This window comes from Saccopteryx bilineata, chromosome 6 (assembly GCF_036850765.1).
Source record: "Saccopteryx bilineata isolate mSacBil1 chromosome 6, mSacBil1_pri_phased_curated, whole genome shotgun sequence".
In the NCBI taxonomy this organism is placed as follows: Eukaryota; Metazoa; Chordata; class Mammalia; order Chiroptera; family Emballonuridae; genus Saccopteryx; species Saccopteryx bilineata.
This window is the reverse complement of record NC_089495.1, coordinates 7,044,991-7,069,777: the sequence shown is the minus strand read 5'-3', so window position 1 is coordinate 7,069,777 and position 24,787 is coordinate 7,044,991.

Here is a 24,787-nt window from a genome sequence, read left to right as displayed (position 1 = left end):
TAAAACATTAATGTGGGAGTGTTCCTAGTTCTTAAAACCAGCTAATGAGACCGAGACTTCATTTGAGAAAGACCTAGCCTAGAGAAACCCCTTTGTAAACAAGGGTGCATTTTCAGGGGGTCAGTGTAAGATATGCTTGAACCTGTAGAGAATTTCTATGAGTTTATTTGAGCCAAACTCATGACAATTGCAGGAAAGCAAAATCTCAAGGGATCTAGAAAATGCTCCGGAAACCGGGCAGTTTGACCGCTTATTTTATACGTCAGAATCCAAGGGGGAGACCTGAAATGATTACAGGAAATCCCTTGGTGATCGATTAGGGAGGAGGGAGAGAGCAAAGCGGGGAGATCCCGGGGATTGGGTAAAAAGTCAAAGAAATAGGCTTCTTTTACATGTGTGCGTGTAGGACAGTTAGTCAGGGATGAACGTGATCACAATAACAAGGAATGGCTTTGTGTCCTCTGCTCTGCTGAGGTGGGTGTGCCTTGAGGTGGGTGTGCCCTGAGGGGTGTGTGCCCTGAGGTGGGTGTGCCCTGAGGGGTGTGTGCCCTGAGGGGTGTGTGCCCTGAGGTGGGTGTGCCCTGAAGTGAGTGTGCCCTGAGGGGTGTGTGCCCTGAAGTGGGTGTGCCCTGAGGTGGTTGTGCCCTGAGGGTTGTATGTCCTGAGTGGGTGTGCCCTAAAGTATGGGTGCCCTGAGGTGGGTGTGCCCTGAGGGGTGTGTGCCCTAAAGTGGGTGTGCCCTAAGGAGGGTGTGCCCTGAAGTGGGTGTTCCCTGAGGTGGGTTAGCCCTGAATTGGGTGTGCCCTGAGGTGGTTGTGCCTTAAAGTGGGTGTGCTCTGAGGTGGGTGTGCCCTAAGAAGGGTGTGCCCTGAAGTGGGTGTGCCCTGAGGTGAGTGTGTGCCCTGAGGGGGGTGTGCCCTGAGGTGGGTGTGCCCTGAGGTGGGTGTGTGCCCTGAGGAGGGTGTGCCCTGAGGTGAGTGTGCCCTGAGGGGTGTGTGTCCTGAAGTGGGCGTGCCCTGATGTGGGTGTGCCTTGAGGTGAGTGTGTGCCCTGAGAAGGGTGTGCCCTGAAGTGGGTGTTCCCTGAGGTGAGTGTGACCTGAAGTGGGTGTGCCCTGAGGTGGGTGTGTCCTGAAGTGGGTGTGCCTGAGGTGGGTGTGTCCTAAGGTGGGTGTGCCCTGAGGTGGGTGTGCCCTGAGGGGTGTGTGTCCTGAGGTGGGTGTGCCCTGAGGTGGGTGTGCCCTGAGGGGTGTGTGCCCTGAGGTGGGTGTGCCCTGAAGTGAGTGTGCCCTGAGGGGTGTGTGCCCTGAGGTGGGTGTGCCCTGAGGTGAGTGTGTGCCCTGAGGAGGGTGTGCCCTGAGGTGGGTGTGCCCTGAGGTGAGTGTGTGCCCTGAGGAGGGTGTGCCCTGAGGGGTGTGCCCTGAGGTGGGTGTGCCCTGAGGTGGGTGTGCCCTGAGGGGTGTGTGTCCTGAGGTGAGTGTGCCCTGAGGTGGGTGTGCCCTGAGGGGTGTGCCCTGTGGTGGGTATGCTCTGAGGTGGGTGTGCCCTGAGGGGTGTGCCCTGAGGTGGGTGTGCCCTGAGGTGGGTGTGCCCTGAGGGGTGTGCCCTGAGGTGGGTGTGCTCTGAGGTGGGTCTACCCTTAGGGGTGTGTGCCCTGAGGTGGGTGTGCCCTGAAGTGGGTGTGTGCCCTGAGGGGTCTGGAAAAAAATGACTTTGACATTTCAAAGGACGGTGATCTTAGATGCAGAAAGCAACAATAAACAGGCTTTGGTAAGGTCGAGATTGGCTTTGTCAGGAAAGGCCTAGGACGTGACTCCCCGCCGTGACTCACTTTTCATTAGAAAGCGGTCATTGCAGACCATCCTGTGTGGGTCCTGTAGTCTCTGAGTTCCTAAGGCCCCCCAGCAGGCCTCCTCTGAGCTTGCCAAGTTCAGCAGGTGGCTTCTTTTTCGTCCACATAGAAACAGCTTGGACTCTGATTTAGGAAGAATAAAGTACTGTAGACACTGCTTATTATACTAGTTTTCTTCTTTATCCTCAGTAAAACTGGCTTGACTGTCAAATTAGTTCTTGTCCATGGTCAAATCTCTTTCGTTGTAACAAGTCAGAGCAAATGAGCATTCTTGCATTCAGTCTCCTCTCCCCCATTTCTCACTATATCTCACATTAATCACCCTGAGTCCCGTGATCTTCCTGAAACACGACTCTGATTATTTTACCTGGCTAAGCAGCCACAATTTTACCTTCCGGCTCACAGGCAGAAGCCTCCCCTTAGCTTTCAAAGCACTCCCCAGAAATCCCATTAGGATGTTTCCTCTACTGTCGCGCTCTCGGTGAGTGCCGACCCTCCGAGCCTCCCCAGGGCTCCTCCCCTCTTCCCAGCAGCGCGCTCTCCCGGAGCCGTTCTCTCTCTGGGGTGGTTGGGGCTGTTTCCGCTCTCCTTACTCCTGCCTTTCCTTCGCCAGTTATGCCACATTTGCTCAAAATCGATTCTTATGTTAAGCCAGATTATAAAAAGAGTCTGACTCTGTTATAAAACACTCAGAAAATAGATGAACATAAGAATAAACTTATAAATTCACTTTAATTCCAGCATCAGGCGATGTGCTTAACATTTTGATGGACTGGTCTTGGCCAGACTTTTTTGTTTTGTTGTCTCATACACTTGAAAAAATGGTGTCACACTCTAGGTACTACCTCGGAAGCTACATTCTCGTTACTGACTCCACTACAGACATGCTAATCGATGTAGCTATTTCCACCCCGCCTTGCTTGACGGTTTCTCTGAAGCTGCTATCAGTCATCTCTGTGTACTGCGCAGCACCCAACACAGAGCATGGCAGGCAGTCACAGAATGCAGTGTGTGTGTGTGTGTGTGTGTGTGTGTGTGTGTGTGTGTGTGTGTCACACGCCATTGAGTCGGCTCCGACGCCAGGCGACTAGGTGCATGAGGGACACCCACAAAGTCCCACCCTCAGCAGCCCTGTTCTGCTTGCGCCACCTGCCTAGGGCGCCCTTCATGGAGCCATTCCTTCCTGTTTCCTCTTCCTCCTTTCCTCCCGCCTCTGTTCTTTTCCGGTATTATTGTCTTTTTAAAAGAATCCTGCCTCTCGTAATGGGTTCGATCAGTTATAGATTATTATTATTATTTTTATTTTAGATTTTATTTATTCATTTTTAGAGAGACAGAGAGAGAGAGAGAGAGAGAGAGAGAGAAGTTGGGAGGAGCAGGAAGCATCAACTGCCATATGTCCCTTGACCAGACAAGCCCAGGGTTTTGAACCAGCGACCTCAGCGTTCCAGGTCGATGCTGTATCCATTGTGCCAGCACAGGTCAGGCTTTCCAGTGATAGATTTTTATTTTGAAACTTTTGACTATTTCCAACGATCAGAATGAAAACAAACTTACTGGTGTTGAGTGATTTTTCAATTAGATTTTACATAAAATTTTGTTTCATATCAGGAAAAAAAACAGATACAATTTGTCATCAACAATGTACCAAATGACATATCTTTATATTACCATATAAATGATATACTCCAACATTTGTTAAAATAAATTGAAGCAGAAAAGAGTCTAAAAATAAGATGCGAGAGAGAGAGAGACAGACAGAGGGAAGAATTTTAAAACAAATTGGTTTCCTTGTTACTACTCCTGGATGGGACAGAAGTTCCATCTTACCTCTAGGTCTCCAGTGACCTTGGAGGGAAGGGACATTATCTCCCTCCTCACTGCTCTGCATTTATCCTGCACGGGTACTATGGAATAATAGCCAATTGCCCCCGGACTAGTGAAAATACCCCCCTGACATCACTCAAGCAAGGAACGAAGAGTGCCTGAATTCTCAGGTGGGGTCGGAAGCCCTAGATCCTCAGCCATCTCCACATACAAGGGCAGTGTGGAGGGGGGATCATTACCATCTGGCATGAGATGAAAGCCCCAGTCCCACACCTGGCCCCTGCCACCATCTTGGCCAGAGAATTGAGGTACCTCATTACAGTCTCACTGGCAGTTTAGTCTCCACACTGACTTTTATTGGCACGAATAGGAATGGGGTCAGTTTTTTGGGTGGTATTTGGCTGGAGTAGAGAGATTATATCTAAGAGTTTTCTTGCTAGGATTCTCCTTTTTGGGTCCTTTGGCTAGAGAAAGAAGGCTTCAGTTTTTATTTGTTTGGTCTGTATCTATTGGTGGGTTTGGATTGTCAACTTTTTTGTCTCCAAGTCTGGGCTATATGAGGCTAAGAGAAAAGCCAGGGAATGTTCCCTTGTGTTAATCCTTGGGTCTTGAGTTTCCTACCCAGTCTTTCTTTTTCTCTTCATTTGTCAGAGCTTGTTTTGCATATAGTGGGTATGATTTCTAATTGTCCTCAGAGGAAAAAACAGGGAAAAATTATGTCTATACCTTCTTCTCAAAGCTCAGTCTTATGGTGTGATTTTAAAAGGGTTCGGTTTCAAGGGTATAACTGAAAAGAATTCACATTAATGGTGATTTTACAACACACTGTTATCCCCAAGCTAAAATAGAAACTACATGACAAATTACTATTGGAAACCTACACAAAGAAAATACTGTTGAATAGCGTTCTTATGATTAAAGGTATGCTAATATATGTAGTAACTCCATATGTTAGTGTATTTCCAATTATCTAAATTTTATTTGAAGAATGAAACACTATTGGCAGACTACTCCAAAATGATTATTCTTCCTCATCCTTTTGATGAGAAAGGAGACAAACCACATGATATTAGAAATGCCTTTGCATCATTGACCTGAACTAAGTGATTTTTCCCCCAGCTGGTTCAGTTCCTGATTATCATTATCATCTGACTGTGTCAACTGCATCTTCAAGGTAGAAGTCATCTAGAGGACTGTTCAGGGAATCAAGATGCTAAACAGTGCCCTGAGGCCCATAAAAAAAACTACTTGCATTCCAGAAGAGAAAATAATTTTAACCCATGCTATTTTTACTTAGGAGGTTATCACATCATAAAAACAATAGATGTTGGAAACCAAAGGAGAAATTGGTCACAAGAATAAAAGCGTTCTGAGTAACAAGAAGAGCAGTTCATTGCATGGGCTATGGTATTGAGGGTCAGAAGTCCGATAAGGCATAATCTGTCCAACGGTCACAGTTTGTGTTATATGTTCTTGGGGCCAAGATTCTGAATGAAGAAATAGCTGTACAGGCAACCTGGTGGCTGTTTCTAATTATCTGCATTTTGACTGCCTACCAGCATGGTCTTGAATTTAACATCACTGTTGGTACACAGTACGTAAGACATGAAAATACACTGAGATTACTAAAGAGGGAGCTAAGAATGGAAATAGGAAGGCATGCTATTTAGAGAGATCAAATATTTTCTCAAAAGATGCTTAGCATCTAACTTTTGGTGAAGGCTGTATATGTGCTGAGGTTTGTATGCAGTTTCAGCAAGGCACAAGCCCGGCCTTATGGTTTTTACCATCTATTCATGGTCACATATCTAATGGTAGAGAAAATTCTGCTCTTATGACATTACTGTATGAGTTGATTTGACCTTTTTTGCAGTAGTTTGACATTTCAGAATCAGTACAAAGAGTAATTTAAGCAAGATGGAGGTGGTCTTTCATTCTGGATACAAAGAAGGAACAACAGTTGTGTTGGGGCAATGTTGACATTCTACAAACCTAAGCAAACACAAAGGCCTAAGTTTACACACTAACTCGCTGAGAAGCTGTCCCACCTAACAACTTAACTAACTTAATAAACAGCATTATCCAGTCTCTTTTTGTAATGTCTCATTGTGAATTCTTCTCCCAAATGTCTTGATTGCCTAGAGAATCCACCTCGTCAAACATCGCCTCCTCTCTGAAGCCTTTCCTGATACATTCCAATAACCTCCACTGCTCTCTCCTATGTGCTTTCATGATTTCTTACATATATTTAGATAAGTGGATCTCAGCTGGAGGTGATTTTGTCCCCCAAGAAACATTTGATAAATTGTAGAGACAAATTGGTTACCAAAACTGAGGGAGTGTCACTAGAAACTAGCAAGTAGAGACCAGCGATGTTGCCTAATATCCTACCATTCACAGAAACACCCAAGAAACATAGAGCCTATGACACTGAATCATGAAGAAATAGAAAATCTGAACAAAATGATAATGAATAAGGAGACTAAATCAGTAATCAAAACCTCCCAGTAAGGAAAAGTCCAAGACCAGATGGTTTCACCAGTGAATTTCACTAAACATTTAAAAAAAATTATCACCAATTCTTTTCAAACACTTCCAAAAAGTTGAAGAGGAAGGAACACTCCCTAACTCATTTTATGAGGAGAGCATTTCTATGATACTAAGCAAGATAAAGACACTATAAGAAAACTACAGGCCCAAATCCCTGATGAGTATAGATGCAAAAATTCTCAATAAAACACTAGAACACCAAATTCAAAGCACATTAAAAGGATCATAAACCGCCTGACCAGGCGGTGGCGCAGTGGATAGAGCGTCGAACTGGGATGTGGAAGGACCCAGGTTCGAGACCCCGAGGTCTCCAGCTTGAGTGCGAGCTCATCTGACTTGAGCAAAAAAAAAAGCTCACCAGCTTGGACCCAAGGTCACTGGCTTGAGCAAGGGGTTACTTAGTCTGCTGAAAGCCTGCAGTCAAGGCACATATGAGAAAGCAATCAATGAACAACTAAGGCACCACAACAAAAAACTGATAATTGATGCTTCTCATCTCTCTCCGTTCCTATCTATCACTCTCTCTGTTCCTGTAAAAAAACAAAAAACAAAACAAACAAAAAAAACATGAAAGGATCATAAACAATCATCAAATGAGCTCATCCCAGTATGCCAGAATTATTTCTCATATGTAAATATACTACATCAACAGAATGAAAAATAAGAATCACAATCATTTCATCCTTCAAATATCTGATAGTTATCTATATTAAAGACTATCACTTGAGAAGCATCTTGGCTTACTAATTAATTTTTATTAAACATTTTATTGCAATTAACTAGCACATATTCATTGGAAAACCATGTTAGAATCAATTTATCAAGTTGAACCATGTGAATGAATGCTGTATTGAATAAATGACTCCTTAAACCTGATGTGATGTCAAGCTTTTTGGAACTTTCTTAACTAATTTTCTTATCTTTATTTCCATTTATCTACTTGTTGATCCAATAGATACACATTAAAGGAAAGAATAAGATCTTATTCCGCTTTTTCATCTATTCGATTATTTAAGAATCTTCCTGAACATTATTAATATTATTATTTATATGTATGGAATTTAATGTAATTGCACTGGGGCTTATTTTCATGATAAAATTAAAGTCTGCCAACAATGGGTTGAATTTTAGGATACTCAATTTTTTTTACTTTATCTGTATTTTATATATTCCTGCATATTCTTCTATAATTTTGTAATAGAAAAAAATAATAAAATTACATTTGGTTTGGAGTATAAAAAGAGGAAATATAGCATTCACCAATGACCCACCGAACGTACCATCCAAATTAGCTAAAATTTTGAACAGAAAAGGAGTAGGGAGAGCCTTCTCTTCCAGCCCTTTTCTTTAGCTGTCACTTCTCTGAGAGAAAAGATCAAAAGTACATCGGTTGAGAGCACTTATGAAAACAGGGTTTTCATAAACTCGTGTTAGTAGCTCCAATGATGCTGCCATTTTACACAGACTCACGAAACCCTCAGTATAGTTTATATATATTTAATTTTTTTTTTTAGTTACTAAATCCCTAAAATAGCAATGGTAGGAAGTTTAGTGTGTTACTAGGACTGACGATTCAGGGTTCACTGACAAAATGAGCAGTGTGTTATTATTGAAACAAGTAATGATTGAAATGACTGTCAAATTATAGCTCCTTATTTCAAACCTGAAAGCAAATGAGTTCTGCCCATCTCACACGTGGGAGGGCTCCTCTTCTGCATAATTATTGAGTCATCCTGAGTGAGCTGTTACCAGCTTCGGTACCTTTGCTAGCATCCGCCTCAGATGCACTCGAATCTAATGGGAACACAAAGCACCGAGGGAAGTCCCTGTCTTTCGCAAACCCCGTCACCTTCGCAAGACTTGTTAGCTGGCTTGTCCCGCACCAGGCAGGACTGTCTGCACTTTGCGTCGGAGGTCACCCTGTCCTCGTGCTCTTCCGTGCTCTTCTGAAGTAACCATGCCTCCTTATTCTTCTGCCGGTGACATGGTGCAAGCCACATATTCTAAAGGGGAAGCTCAACAGGTCTTAAGCCTTTTCTTCCGTTCTCAGTGGTGACTCCACATGGTGGTTTCTTCAGCTTCAGAGAAAGTCTGACGCAGACAACCCCAGCCTGGAACCTGACACTAGAAATGACCTTCCCCGGGGTTCTCTGTGTGACAGTGCACAGAAGGGTGTGACGTGGTGGTCACATCAGTCATGTCAGGAGCCTGGAGTGTCCCTAGGGAGCTGTCAGAACAATCAGCACCTCCCTCAGGAAAGAGGGGAAGTGCCAACCCAGTGGAAACGCTTTCTGTCACCTGCTTGAGGACCGCTGGAATAACCAAGCAGCCTCCTGAACACGCGACCCAGGACCACGCGAAGGAACTGGAGAATATTCTCGCATCGGGCAGTGGATGCCGCTTGGAGCAGGGCTCAGCAGGAGTTTGTTAAGTATGTTGTTCCTCAAGAAGGGAGAGGGCGACGGTGGTCATACAGAAGGAACTCAGCACCAGTGAAAAAGTTTCCTTGACCCAACGCACTGCAGGAAGTCTGCTCCCGTAGACCTTGGCTCCCGCCTCGGGGTGAAGACTTTGTCACACAGAGTCCCACTGTGTTTAAACTCATGTTGTTCTTCGGAGTTTAAAAGCAACAAAACCAACAAAGAAAGAAAAACACCTGTCCTGGGAACAGCTACTCTTCAAATGGGGAGAGATGGCAAGCTTGTATCTCACGCCTGAGGAAACCCTAAGGATAGAAAACTTCACTGTTCCCTGTCCTTCCCAAGGCAGAGCTCAGCATCCGAGCCTCCAGGAGCTGGCCCGGACCAGGGAACATCACCCCTTCTCTCAACTGTGCTTTCTGGGCTGGGCAGGTGGGGCACCTGGCTCTTCCTTTGGTTTTTCTGACTTAGATGTTGGTGACAGCCTCTGAATTGTATGTAAATCCCTGTCGCCCTGGAAAGAAGACGCTGCCCTTCTCTTCCAATGCCTCTGCTTATCTTTCTAGGCGAGTGTGTTCTTTGTCCTCTTTTGAGAGTCTTCTTCCTTCCTCGTATAATTGGAATTTTTTCCCCATAGATATGAAGAGACAGGAAAAAGGAATTTGGCCTCAGGACTTAAGATAGAAATCTTGCCTGAGTGTCCACCCTGCCCGGCCAGCCCTCCGGATCTCACACTCGGGATTGTAACTAGGACTGCTGCCCATCGTCTGGCCTGCCCACCGGCCCTCTGGGCTGCCGTGGACCTGCCAGCCTTGCGATCTTCAGTAACTCCGCACCTTGGACTGGACGCTTCCTGACAAGGACGTGAGGAGCAGGCTCCGAGCTGCGGAGGCCCCTCCGAGCAGCTCTGCTGGGCCAGGCCCCTTCCTTCCTCATTGCTAAGAACTGCCGCTAACAATCCAGGAGCCCATGTGGCCCGCTGAGGTCTGGCTGCTGCAGGAAGGCCCTGGGAAAGGGGCATCTCGTGTGGCTGAGGACCTCCAGAGCAGGGGACAGTGCCACATCCCTTCCAGGTCCTCCTTTTGTGTCCACAGCAAGGCCGTCACTGTGAGCAGGAAGCACCCCAAACAGGTGTCCACCCCTGCAGAGGAGCCTCAGAGGGTGACCCTACCTGAGGACATGCAGAGACCTCCTTCACTCAGGACAGAACACAGACAGAGGGACCTCTGGGAACAGTACTGGGAGCGGGTCATTCATCGCAGAATCCCAGCTGGTGGGCACGGAGGCTCTGAGCCCAAATGTGGAGAATGAGAGGTGGTTTGAAGAAAGGAAAGTTGGTAAATTTAGCCAAAAGAAGGACCCGTGGCCTCCACAGAGACACACTTCTAAAGGGTACAAGGTAGATTGGAGACCGTCTGCGGGGTAACTGTGGGAGGCTGAAACCGCAGGGCCTTATCACTGTGGTTATATTAAGCTTTAAATTCTAGCCCCAGAAATAATCCATCTAAACCCCTCAGAGATCTAGCCTTTTTTTCCCAGAAAATCAGCAACCCCTGAGGCAGCAGAAGACAGTAGCTTGGATCTGACTAATGGTCACAGGACTGCCCCTCTGAGGGCTGACGATAACATCTTCACTGAAGTTAGGTCTCAACGCCTGAGCCCTAAGGGGGAACGACCCCCGGCTATGTTTCCATGAGGCTGGAAAGAAGGACAGACACAGGAGCAAACCTCAGAGCTGTCCTCAAGACCTGAAGGGATGGTTCTTTAACCCTTACCTCACCTCCGACCCATCAGCTCCCAGCAGGACCTCGAACCCCTAACCCTTGTGATTTTTCCCTACAGCATCTGTAACCTATGAGCCATCGGGGAGTTCCGCTTTGAGGTGTTAGCTTCCCATTTCTGAAGGACACCATTCATAATGAAATGGCTGGTATTTCTCCACCGCCGTTCTCGGTGCTGGTGTTCGGCTCTGCCTGTGCTGGTGGACTGACTCCACGTGTTCCATAGCCAGGGACGGGCCGAAGGCGGCCAGACCCAGGAAGGAAGAAGCCTCAGCCCCAAAGTCACCCCCAGGGGAGGCTCACCCCATCCAAAAACACGGATTAAGTGAGACAGACTCGCTTCACAAAAAAACTTCATACGATTTTAAGACCTTTGCAGTTCCAATTGACTTTCTCCGAGTTCTTATCATTGCAATCAAAGTCTTCTAGCTACTACCTTTGGGGAGACACTCTGGTCCTCTCTGCCCCTTCCTGTCTGAGTGGCCAAACACAAGGACATGGGACCTTTCAGAGGAGGGAGAGCCCTGGGACTTTTGCAGGTAGAGTCAGGCTTTCCTGCCACGGAAGGGTCCTTTGAAACAAGTGGGATGTGGACCATGGTAAAGAGAATTCATTAGAGATAAACATGACACTATGGAAGGATTATAACTGATGGATTAATATGACCCACCCATGGTTTTAAAACATTTTGCAGGCTCCTGAGAAAGGGCTGGGGCAGGATGGAGTGGGAAGACCATGCCTGGGGCAGTGGCCAGCGGGGGACGCTATGTCCTGGAGGCGGGCGGGGCAGGAGAACCGTGTTTCCCAGCTCTGCTCCTCTGTCCACCCCCGGGGAGCCAGCAGGACCTAGAGTGACCTTGGCCCAGTGTTGCAGGAAAAGGCTTTTAGATCAACTGTGTGTGTTCTCTTTCTCTGTCTCTTTTTAACTGGGGTGCATGAAGTTGGATTTATCAGATTTGTTATGACCCACTCACTCCCATATTGATATATGCAAGGCCCTCCTCCCTCCCTCCTTTCTTCTCTTTCCTTCGTTCCTTCTTCCTAATAATGTAATTAATTAGTGCCTACAAATCTCTGCTAGGAAAACTCAGGCTACAGTGATGACAGTAATTCTCATCTAAGCTCACGGTTCCTCAGCCCCATCCTCTCACTCCGTCTCCAAGCAACCTAAGACATCACCACCACCCTGAAGCCCTCACTGTCGTATTTCTGTAGCTTTGCGGTATATGGACATACCTACCCTTCCAGGGGAGAGTGGGGGTGTCGCCCGTTTCTGACAGCACTTCAGTAAGATGCTGCTGAGGTCACCCCTAGAGCCCCAAGGCACTCAGTGCGGCTGCGGTCCGAGCTGCTCAGGTTGTGTGTGAATGCACCGTGGCTTCTCCGTTTGCTGTCCTGTGCAAGCCTGTTGGGCTGTTTGCAGGCTTGAGCTCTGCTGCACCGTTTGTGCCTCGTGTGTTTGTTCTTTCCACTCGATAGGATGCAACTCACAGGCTGAGATCCCTCGCTTTTTTTGAAGAGGTAGATGAACTGAACTTCTGTGACACATTTCCTTCCTGTACGGACTAAAAAACATTTCAATCTAAAAGATCCATCTTTCTACACTGACTGTTGCTCCTGCCGCACAAAGAGTCGCTTTGCACGACACCGAAACACAAGCTATCGTGCCTCCTTTAAACTACCGGGGTGGCTGAGTGGGGAAAGATACAGGTTGTTGGCATTCGCCAGTCAAACGAGTGGAATGAGCGCGTGCAGAAGGCCCACGCAGCCTCAGCCGTGCGGGCTGGCTGCTTGACTCTAACTCCTGGACGAGAAGTCGGCCTGGAAGTGTGCTCCCAACACTGACGCCACGCTGTCGACCGGAGCAGAGACAGTGTCGGCCTCATAGCAGCCCGAGCCTCAACCCAGGATGTGCAGCAGGTGCAGAGAGAGGGGTCAGCCACGCCCCAGAGCACGGAGCAGTCAGGGTCAGTGCTGTCCCGGCCGGTCCCTCCTCCGTCACACCTCCTCAGAGCCTTCACCAGGAGGCAGCCCTGCCGCTTCGCTGGCCCGCCGGCACCTGTCGCAGAGGTGACTGGGCGGCGCTGACCAGCGCCCGGCCGCGAGGGGCCGTGTGGGAGGGACCTGGGCACTTAAAGGCTTTCGACAAGATAGCAGTTTCTAGTCTTGCAGAGAATTAACCTTCCGCCAGCCGTGCGGAATCAAAGAACGGACACGTTAGGACATCCATGTTTTGGCCCGGTCACTACAGGGAAACAGGGTTTGGGGGAGCCCTTCCCAGATCAGTATAAGCTCTGTTGATCTCAGATGGCTTTATGCACCTGACGTTTCTAGAATTTCTGTCTCAACCAGGTTTGAACAATATATTCGGAGTCTCTTAGTCTCTACTCTTTTCATTTCTTATCATCTCTCTGCATAGTTGGGACTTCTGCCTCCTTTCCTACTGAGTAGATTGTACTTCATTCCCTCATTCAACAACTATGTCCTGAGTTAGAATTATGGGCCAGATAATTCTAATTAGACACCAGAGACTGAAGGCTGGGAAAACAGAAACTTGCCCTAAGGATTTTAATCCATCACACTGTGATGTATCTTCAAGATTATAACGTGGCCCTGGCCGGTTGGCTCAGTGGTAGAGCGTCGGCCTGGCGTGCAGAAGTCCCGGGTTCTATTCCTGACCAGGGCACACAGGAGAGGCGCCCATCTGCTTCTCCACCCCTCCCCTTCTCCTTCCTCTCTGTCTCTCTCTTCCCCTCCTGTAGCCGAGGCTCTATTGGAGCAAAGATGGCCCGGGTGCTGGGGATGGCTCCTTGGCCTCTGCCCCAGGCGCTAGAGTGGCTCTGGTTGCAACAGAGTGATGCCCTAAGTGGGCAGAGCATCGCCCCCTGGTGGGCGTGCCAAGTGAATCCCGGTCGGGTGCATGCGGGAGTCTGTCTGACTGCCTTCCCGTTTCCAGCTTCAGAAAAAAAAAAAAAGAAAGAAAAAGATTATAACGAGAAGGTGGAGACCCCTGCCCTACTCTGGGCCATGTGTGAGGAGAAGCACATCCACGGTGGCTCCTCCTTCTGTGTCCCTGACACCACTCCCATCCGGGACACCCTGTCCCCACTGACCCCTGCCCAGGTGTGGCCTTCCCACTTCCACCCGGCCCGGTCTCATCAATTCTTTCCTCAATAGCCTGGACAATGTTTGAAAAGCATAAACCATGTCACGTTAATCCATCACGTTAAATCCTTCCACAGCTTCGCATTTATTTCTAGTTAAACCCCTTGGCTGTGGTGCCCAGCTCCCTGCCATCCGTCCATCTGACTTCCTTCACCTCCTCCTGTTTCCAGTGAGTCCGCAATGAGTTGGCCAGCACTCTGTCCGTTTCCCCAGCGGGCCTCCCTCCCCACTGTGGTCTTTCCTGCAGCCTCTCTGTCCGGAATTCCACCCCTCCTGTTTGTGTGATTAAACCCTTCTCAGCTTCGCTGACACTCTGGTGTCTCCGCCCTCTTCGTGTCTTTCGAGAATCTAGAACATTCTACTTCTATTCTGTTCGTTTCTGCCCCGCTTCTCTCCACCACCAGACTCTAATCTCCACAAGGGGAAGAACCATTTTTCTTATTCTAGACCAGAGACTACCCCAGTGCTTGGTATATCATAGACCCTCATTGCATTTTTGCTGAATTACATCAATGGATGGTGTTAGGGATACATTTTTTTTTAATCAAATAAGATCTTTGTTAGAAAGATTAATCCCACAGGCAAGAAAAAGAAATTAAGTTGGAAAATATTTAAAGGATATTAAGTGAAACTCTGTCCCCTCTGCATCCGTCACAATTACCCAGAGGAGTGGAACCCGCTGAACACTTATAACGGATGTGTATATAAAACAGTTGGCTCATGCCATTCTGGAAGCTGACACTTTTTGAGATTCGCAGTGATTGGCAAGCTGGGGACTCAGAAAAGCTGATGATTTAGCTTTCATTCAAGTCTGAACTCCCGAGACCCAGGCAAGCCTGCCGGCGGCAGGCTCAGCCCCCAGGGAGAGCCAGTGTTTCCGTTTGAGGCCCAAAGCCAGGAAACGCTGACGGGCCTGTTCACAGGCAGGCAGGGGGCCTTCCCTCTCACTTGGAGTCCTTTCGGTTCTTTTCGGCCCTTCAACTGATCGGATGAGGCCCACCCACATCAGAGAGGGCAATCTGCTTACCCAGCCTGCCCATTCAAATGTTAATCACATCCAGAAATGACATCTGGAACGGTGTCTGAGCAAACATCTGGGCACCTCACAGCCGAGTCCCCTTGGCAAGTAAAATGAACTGCCACAATCTTCTAGTAACATCACAGTGTTGTGTCCTAGGAGTATTGTTGATCTTCAAGGTGTCCAGTTGAGCTCAATCATGGGGCAGGGGGCTGCAGAGTACACTATCTGGAATTCAAGAGGACCGAGTGGGTCTTGCCTGCTGCTGGACCACTGCGTCCTTCTTGAGCTCGGGCTCTGCCCTACAGCAGAATAGATGTGACTAGAAGCTAAGCAAGAACGCAGAACTTCAAAGTCACCATCCTCAAATCACAGCAGAGAAAAAAATGGAATTTGTAATGCTTACCTATGACACGTTATCAGTACTGAATAAGCACCATTTACTTACTGTGTACCAAGTACTGTGCCAAGCACTTTCCATATAGCAACTCATTGAGTCATCATAACCACCCTCGCTACTACTATATCCTCTTCCACAGGAGGGCACACCGGAGCACCGAGAGGTTGAATAACTTGTCTAAGGACACAGACCGTGAGTGGCAGATCCAGGAGCCACACCCAGGCACTTCTGATCTGGAATCTGTGGTCATAGCCAGTGCAGTTGATGGCCGCTCAGAGAGTTAAGGCTAGCCCTTTAATCCTAACGTCACCCCTGCAAGTTAGAACTATTTTATAAGGAAAAGGAGAAAAGAAAGACAAATATTTATGGTGAAGAAACTGAGGTTAATTATTGAAATGACATGCCCAAGGCTACGATGCAAGTTACTGGAAGAAAAAAAAATTCAAATCAGATTTGTTTAACCCTTAAACTGAGTCTCTTTCCAAAATGTCTCTGGTACCTCTTCTCTGTAGAGTGAATCTAAGTGTGTTCATTCATCTCCAGAGCAAAGTTTCCAGTCACAGGTGAAACATAACCTCATGTTTCTTCCATACTCAAAACTTGACTTGTAGTCAAGTCATATATTTTTTCTGCAACTCTGCAACTGTATGTATACAACAAAACTGAATTAAGTTTGACTTTCATGCAAAAACAGTTTTATACTTACAACTTTTCTCTGCTTTCATTATTTTTGATGGTGAAACTTCATCCGTTGGAATGAAGTTGCCAGTCACCTATTTGTAGTTCAGGGCACTTACATAGTGATTTGATGAATATAAAATATGTCTAACCAAATCATATAGAATACTAAACCGTGAAACCAGCATTCCACTGTTCTCTATACATCTAGAATTCCAGTTTTGTGAATGAAGAGGTAATAATCTCATGAACCTACCCTAAGCAATCAGGAATTCTGCATTCATCCATACATGTCTTTAAAACACTCGAGCAGGAATAACATGTCCGCTGGTGCACTCTGCTTCAAGTATCACGAGGTCATGGGTTTGAAGGACCTGGAGCTAGTCAACCTGTGAGGAACAAAATGTAGCAAGATGCCAAAATTCCCCTCAGCCAAGCCCCATGGGTTGAGCTGGATACCCTCAAACACTGTCCCTACCCACCTGTACCTACTATATTTACTTTGTGCAATGACTCCTAGAATCAACTCCCATTCTGTGTGTTGCTTTAAGAACAATTCTCACTATTTCAACCCATGGTTCAAACAGTCACGGGTCTGCGTTCACTTAGTTGTTTTAAAATAGTTCCGAGGGATGATGGCTTACTTTACAAAATATTTATTCCAGATAATTATATATAATTATAATGATGGACTTGTGTTTGGGCACTGTCTGTGCAAAACATACCCAATACATTAGAAAAGACATTACAAATAATACACACTAGCTAAACGAGCAGCTGAGAAGTGTGTTTCTCAGCAGATACTTCCTAATAGTCCAGATTCCCATCTGCCCAGCCCGGTTGCCCAGAGCTGCCCAGCTACCTTAAAAAAAACACACTTTTTCTTTCTTTAAGCATCTCTCTTCTGTTTTAAATACACATAAGCAGTCGACTCGGACAAAACTGGTGCTTTCTCCACATTTTCTGCTTTCCTGAGCAGAGCGAAGTCTACCGAGCTCCGGCAAGGCAGAGCAATGCTGACTTTCCGAATGTGAGCGCTCACTTCCAGACCTCAGGTACGAGCAGGCGGGCTCGAGTGGTCTCGGAGACCCTGTGCCCAGAGCGCGCATCCTCTGCCTGCTGATGCCACGCAGAGAGAAACCTCTGTTCAACCTATTCAGAAACAGCTGGTCCACCCACATCCTAGGATGGGCTACGACGTCCGAGGAGACGTAAGGAAGACGCTCACAGGGCCCATCCTGGAGGGGTAGGTTGTGACTGCGAGCACAGTCTGGGAGCTGCAAAAAAAAAAAAAAAAAAGGCCCGGCAGCGTGTTATTGCACCATTCACTGCCGAGCTTATCTGGGTGCTCGTAAGAGCTCAAGGAACAGAACTCATTTTTGGGGGTGCACCCCAACCCTCCACATATTTTTCCTCGTGTTGACTGACCAGATACGAGCCTGTCGACTCAGGTTTGCTTTTCATCTTCCGGCCCATCATCTCTTTTTAGTGGCTCTATAAAATATAAAAGCCTGGCTGGTGTGCCACGGCCCATAATTCAGTCACTGTTGCTCCCAACGGCGTTGGCTCCGCTGCCCCGAAGAGGGATCGGCCAGTCTTGCTCTCCCTGAAGAAGCTGCTGGAGTCGAACCTGTCCAGAGCAACATGCTGCTATGCTTGGCACCTCCCCAAGTTGTGCTAGGGGGACCTCGAATGTGACTTTGTTATCTTCGGTTAAAATATGTCCACTCTGCCGTGAAACGGGACAAAGCAGCCCACGGAGGAGGGAGAGCTGCGTGTGGACGTCTTGCAGGAGAAAAACAAGGTCTTATCTTCTGCAGCGTGTCGCTGGCGAAGATTTGTCACTTCAACGTGCAAGGTCAAGTTCACCCCAGACGTCACTTTTTAAAATGATGACTCCGTGAGGTTCAGAAAATGAAGTAGCATATAGAAATAAAATCTCTCTCTCTCTCTCTCTCTCTCTCTCTCTCTCTCTTTAATCTCTTGGTTTTGTAGCTAAAAATATCGAGTTCATGGATTCTCCCATGACATGCATTATTCCCACAGTACCTTCCCAGGTCATTAAAACAGGTGTGTTCTAAAAATAAGTCAGTTCCCTCCTGACTTGATAAAGGCGACTTTTCAGTGTTTGCTTAATTTATTCTGTATAGAGAAGTTGCATTTATAAGAAAATGATTATCGCAATGACTGCTGAAAGAGTTTTTCCCAGCTTTGGTTCACAATAGTTACCCAGTTCTTGAAGAGCCACAGAGAGGCCTTTGCACAGTAAGCAATGACCCCAACTGGGTCCCACTCCCTAACACATTGTAACAGACAGAATGTCCATGAAGAACATTTTTAAGCTCAGCTGAAAATTAACAAAGTGAAATTCATTTGAAATCCTGTGAGCCAATTGACATCTGGTATCCTACCAGGACCCAGCAAATTTAAAATACAACACTATGAACGAGACATTAAAACAGATAGCTCAGGGATGTCCCGGAGGAAGTTTAGTGCAGAATGAGTTAAAATCAAGGAGTACAGCTACCCAGTATGGTTAGCATGTAAGGACAGCTCCTAGGGAAAAAAAAAATTCAATTTTAAGGACCATTTTACTTTCAAATTTATTTTCAACTTGATGTATCAAGAATACCTTGTGGCAAATTGAACTGTGATACTAATTAGAGTTACAGTTGAGTGGCTTTCTGTCGCATCCATTTCCCTTCCTGTAATAGATCTGGCCTCCTCCACACAGCACCTACGTCTGAGATTTGATTTCTGCCGAGTCATGTGCTGACCTGCATATACATGCCAGAATTTCATAAGTTGATTGTCATGTGTAGGTGTGTATTTGTATACGCACACGTTATTCTCTTAAAATATATATGTAAAAATTCACACATTACTGGATTCATCGTATAGTATTGAGGTCTCATGTAACCAATGTGCTCATTTAAAAAAAAATTTAAAAACATCATTCATATTTCATTCCATTTTTTGGTCCCCGTTAGTGTTTCCAGCCTTGGACCCTAGGTCGGGAAGAAGTCTGGTCCTGTGGGATCAAGTGTCACTCAGAATGAACTTTCTCATTGCGCTTTTTCCAATCTGACAGAAAACACGGAACACGGAAAGACACTGGGTTCTTTGCAGTCTTTGGACCAGCCACACGATGGCCGCGCAGAGGGAGGTGACGCTTTGCTGACAGGCATGGACCTCATCAAACTTCACCCCCACGCAGGTCCTGCGGAGTCCACGTGATGCTTCCTCTGGGTCCTACTCTCGGCTCCACACAGGCCAAGCTGCTCAGGAGGGTGAGGGTCCGGTGCTGCGCTGGGGAGGTCCTGTCAGAACACAGGTTGTGACAAGTGGGATTTCTGGGGAACCTGTCACCAAACGCCAAGACCCCAAAGATGACAGGTAGCAGTAAGGCAGTGATCAAGGTGGGATCTCTATGGACTACAGGGAATCGGTGTACAAATGCATCTCAGAACTCGAGGAGAGCCAACTTTTCATTGAGGGATCGGTACTTAGCTATCCCCAACTTCCCACATCCTGACACCAGGTTTATCCTCACTCCCTTCTCCCTTTCTACATAAAACTTCTTAGGTACCAAAGTACATGAGTTGCCTGAACAAGATGTGATCTCTCTCTGAATAAACTGGTCCCCTCTGGAACCCACTGAAGAACGAAGGTGTGTACTGAGCTGATGCTCATGTGGCATATCGCCAACTGGTAGATTCATGCTTCATATCGGCTCAGTGACATGGGTCCCATTGCCCTATTTCTCCAAAAAAAAAAAAAAATAGACAGTAGGAGAGTTGGAGTAACTGGCCCACAGACATACAGCTGCCCCCTCTCCAAAGAGTGTGGTTCCAAACCTCTTTCTTTCTTCTTTTCTATCTGTCATGAAATGTTCAGACAGAATGCCCAAGTCAATGGAACCTCACCTGAATTGTTATTTGGCTTTGGGGGGTCACCCTGGAAGCCCTCAAATCTACTGAGATCACAGAATGACTGTGTGCCAACACCTGGTAGCCACAAATATTGGAAGTAGTGGCAAATAACTAAAACTAGGGAGCCAGCACATCAACATATCAACCTCTCTTGAGCCCCTCGTTTACCGGTTCATAAACTATTGAGTAAGCCCCACGGGACGTCCGTCCATAGAGCTGAGGCAGACCCAATCCATTTAGAAATCATAGCCGCCGAGAAGAAAAGATTAGACTAACTGAACAAATGCTCCCAATTTTCCTTGCCCATTGCTGCCTTTTAATCATGCGTGGGAGGAAGTGTCCACTATAAACAGAGAGAACAGACGTGACCCTTCTACGGGAGTTGAACTCTGAAGTGGCTTAGAATCCACCTAATCTTGGCTGGGCAGAGCCCCACGGCAGGGCTGGTGCTGGCTCGGGCTCTTCAGATGCTCAGTGCAGGGGTGGCCATCACTGCTCCTGCCCCGGCAAGAACACGCACACCTGAGGGTCTCAGCGGTCTTCTCTCTCCAAGAGCCACTGTCCGAGACCTGCGCTTCTTTCTAGACGAAACGCCCACCCAGTACTTCGGCGCTCAGAAGAAGCTTTAGCATAGAACTCTCTGGTTCTAAAAACATCCACAGCTAGCCCTCTCTGATGATTAAGGAGCTTGTCCCCGTGTCAGAGGGGGGTTCGTTTCCCATAAGGAAACTCTTGGTGGGCAGCAGGGTAACATTTATAATCCCGTATTTAAACAGACAAAACTGAATAGATGTCGTGGGAGTGTCTGTTTAACTGAAAATAAAGATGTTTCCTTTCGTCTGATAAGTGCTTGGAGTTTTCTGTAAACCCCGGGCCTCTGATTGCGCCCTCCATCGCTTCCCCTCCCCCCACCCGTGTTTATTTCTGTCCTGGAGTTTTTGTGTCCGGAACCGCTGTCTGTCCTCAGGACCTCTTCCTGTTTCATGAAGTCCCCCTGCCAGAAGACACTCTCCTTTGGTGACCACGCATCTTTCTGTCCCCTCTGATCCTCAGTTTCCAGAGGCAGCATGCTATCAGGTTCAGGAGCGCGGGACGCGGGGTGAGCAGAGCTGGGGTTACTGGCTCTTAGACGCATGAATGTGGACACACAGCCTCAATAGGCCCAAGATTCTTGCATCTGTACAATGGAACAGCACTTATCTCAGACACGACTGCTGAAAATCAAATGAGGTGACAGGGAAAAACCACTTACTGTGGAGCTTAGCAGCTGGGGCTCAATGAACTTTCTTTGTAGGCCCTGGATGGTGGTTCAGTGGATAGAACATTGGCCCAATGTATGGATTTCCCAGGTTTGATTTTTGGTCAGGGCACATAAGAGAAGTGACCATCTGCTTCTCTCCCCCCTTCCTCTCCCCCTTCTCTGCCTCTTCCCCTCCTGCAGCCAGTGGCTGATTGGTTCCAGCATCTGTTTGGGTGCTGATGACAGCTCAGTTGCTCTGAATGTGTTAGGTGCTAAAAGTAGCTCAGTACTTGAACATTGGCCTCAGACCTTGTTGTCAAGTGGATCCTGATCAGGGCACATGCAAGAGTCTGTCTCTTTATCTCCCCTACTCTCACCTAAAAAAAAAAAATTTTCTGTGTAAACCTGTCAAGAAGATGTTGCCTTCTCTGATTTGAGTTGATGTGAAAATTAATACAAATTGTGTTTGTTACTCGTCGCACACTAAAAATATTATTTCGCACTTCGTCAATCTGTATACAAGAATGTAAAGATCCACCTCAAGAGAAAGACCAAATTTTGAAACACGACTTTATAACCTTGTGCAAAATTTGTCTGCCTTTGGTTTTTTGTATTTCCCAAACCATCAATAATTTTTTAAAATGGAAACTGAACCTTACCTTGAAGACTCTTTAAGAAACCAAGTGAAATAAAATACCGTGTGGACTCACATATTTAATTCAATGAATTTCTCTTCACCTCCCCCCACCCCCAGCTTAACAATAAAGCCTTTGGTGGAAGAGCCTACAACTTCAGAAAGTACCTGAGAAATAGAAAAGGCTAACCTCGCACCCTCTACGTGCTCTGGTTGAAGAACTCAATCAGATGAGAAGGAAATGACTTGCAGACAACCCTTTGAGGATCATAGTTTACAGAAGCAGAAAGTCTGGGTGCAGGGGTTAAGTAACTTGCCCCGAGGCCATGCAATTAGTAGTCTGTCAAAGTCAGTTGCGGAGGCTGGTTTAGGATCTAGCTCTGTTGGGCTCTGAAGTTAACGTTCTTTCCATACATCACGCTGTTAAACAACCTCCCATTGGGTGTTCAAGAGCCACTTCCTCAGCATCAGGGAGCCGAAACTTAACATGGTCGCATAAAACACAAGAATCCTTACCTTGTGATAAGCTGTAAATATTTTCGGAAATGTTCATTTTAAAACAGCGATACTTTAGGGCAGAAGGTTCTTAACTCAGGACAATAAGACAATTATTTCCTCCCCAGGGGGCACTTGGCAGTGTCTGGAGACAGTCTTTGATAGTCATGAAGGTGTGTGTCTGTGCGCTGGGGGAGGGGTGTTGCTACCGGCATCTGGTTGGTAGAGGTTACTGATACTGCTAACGACCTTACAGCGCACAGGATGGTGCCCACAGAGCAAGGACTTACTCATGTCCGGAGCTCTGGGACCGGAACAGCTGATCTAATGGGCTTCTGTGTCACGGCACACGACACACACTGACTGACCTTCCCGTTGAGGACAAGTTTTATGAATTGATGACACATGAGCTAATATTTTCTATAGCACTGAATGGGAAGTGAAGAATCATGGAACCGCCATCTGAACAGAAAGCAATATGCCAGAGGGGTAGACCCAGCACTCAAAACTGATTTTGGTCCTGAGGTCACTTACTCATCAGAAGACACTGTTACCAAGCTGAGATTCAGTTCCGGTGACTTTTTAGGAAGAAGGGACTACACATCCCAGGGACCACTCAGCACGAACAATCGCCACTGGCATCCTCTTCCGATTTAACCTCAGAGCCAAGGGCTATCCCCTCAAGGATGCTCTGCACTAAAAGTCAGTCAGCCTTTGGGCAGGCTTGCAGCCCAGATGTGTATCTCCTTGACTCTGGTAGTGAGATAAACAAATTCCTGTGAGGAGACGGTCTCAAGGTAACAGAAACTCAACGTGTGGGAATACGTAGACGCAGACGAAGAAACCACTGCCCACTCTGGGTGGTGGACACGCCTTCCCGTCACCAGTGTCTGGCTCTGCCCTGTTCCTGCCCCTGAGCGGATTACACCTCCTCGCCTCTTCAAATAAGGAGCAGGCAGGCACCTGACCTGCTTTCTGTCACCTTTCGATGGTGCCGTTTACGCTGCAGTTGTGCCCAGCAATTGCAGGCTCAATTCCATTTTATTCCGGGATTACCTGAAATGATTCCACTCTTCTGTGAATACACAACACTCTGAGGCCAGGTCACAAGGCAGGGTGACTACTCGATGGACAGGAGGAGCTCTTGTCCTCGGCCCGCCAGACATGTACTCATATGGATGTCACCCCGACTCACACCCGTCTGTCTGCAGGACCTCAGCGAGCAGCCCCCGTGGTGCGCCCTACAGGCCGGGGTGTGTCTGAACTTTCAGAGGCTGTACAGTTCAGACACCAGTTTCATGCGGCACTTCAATCCTTACTGTGCTTGTTTCTTGTTTCTCAAACAGCCGGTCACTCCCCGGTGGAAGAAACTCCTCCTGGTCCGGGTGATTCCTGCTGTCATTCTTGGCCTGGGGCACCTCACAGAGAAGGAATATACGTTAGAGGTCAGGATGGAAATGAGGGAGAAAACCCCCAAAGAAGTTACCACTCCACATGCCAATAGTATTGGTACTTTACCCTTCGATTAAATACATATTTGCAAGGCGCTCTCTTGTGATGGAGAGCAAAAGCAGTCTCAGCACCTCAGACACGCATGTCTGTGGAGAGGAAGGGAAGAGACTTCTTACACAACCCGGAAAACGCTGGGCCCTTGCTCTTGACGGAAGGTCTTTGCCACTATCGACATTATTGAAACGATAATGTTCTCTAGACAGCAGCCCGAGCTCAGGCTGGGTCTCCACAGAGGGAACCCATAAACAGAGCTGAAAACGGTGTCTGTTCTGTGTGACCAGGACCGTCCGGAACCGACCGTTGCTCCGTGGTGCATGAAAAGATCATGGGACCATTTAGGAAATGAACAAATCTTGTGTCTTGAAATTTTGTAACTGTCAATGTCCACTTCGGAAACGTTAGCTGATTGGTGGCTCTGGTCCTTTGAAATATAAATTATTTTCTTGAGAGACGTGTGTAGCTGATCTCGTGAATGTGAACGTTGTTTCCCTCATTTAGTGGTGATTTACTATTCAGCAATTTGATCCGCTCAGTGTAATAAGTACGGGAGACTTAATTCAGCGTGACTCAAGAGCCGCTATGCTGAGTAACTGCTGCGTCATAGCAAACGTTATGGGATTACCTTATATTGTGTGTGAGTAATGCCTGGAAACGCAGATATTATTAAAGACACGAAATGTTTGATTCCCTCTTCTCCCTTCACAGATGGGAAATGCCCACCATGTGGAGAAAGGAGATCTTCCCTTCAGGGTGTCTGTGGGAACAAGGTGCTGCTAGAGCCCTGGCCAGGAGCACCCCCAGGGCCACCTGCCTGGCGCGCGCCCGCCCTGTGGACAGCAGCCGGCCGGGCACAGGGCTGCTCACCTGCCGTGCTATTCCCGCCTCCCCAGGAGGTGTACCTGGAACACGGTGGAAAAGCAGGCTCCCTACACAGATACGTGGGGTCCTTGAACAATAGAGGTGATTAGTGTCTTTCTTTCTTAAACACAAATCCACCTACAACCCCCCGTCTCCATGTCCCACGGCCTCTGAGAGGCAAAGCCATGAACTAGGTGGCTTAGAACAACAGGAATCTGCGTTCCCACCGTGTGGAAACCGGAAGTCCGGAGCGAAGGTTTGGCCATGCTCCCTGAACCTTTAGGGAAGGAGCCCTCCTTGACTGTCCCTAGCAACAGGTGGCCCAAGGTGGCCCTTGGCTAGTGGTAACATCGCTCCAAACTGTCTCCTTCTTCACACTGAGGTCTCGCTGTGTCCAAACGTCTCCCTTCTTACAAGGACACCAGT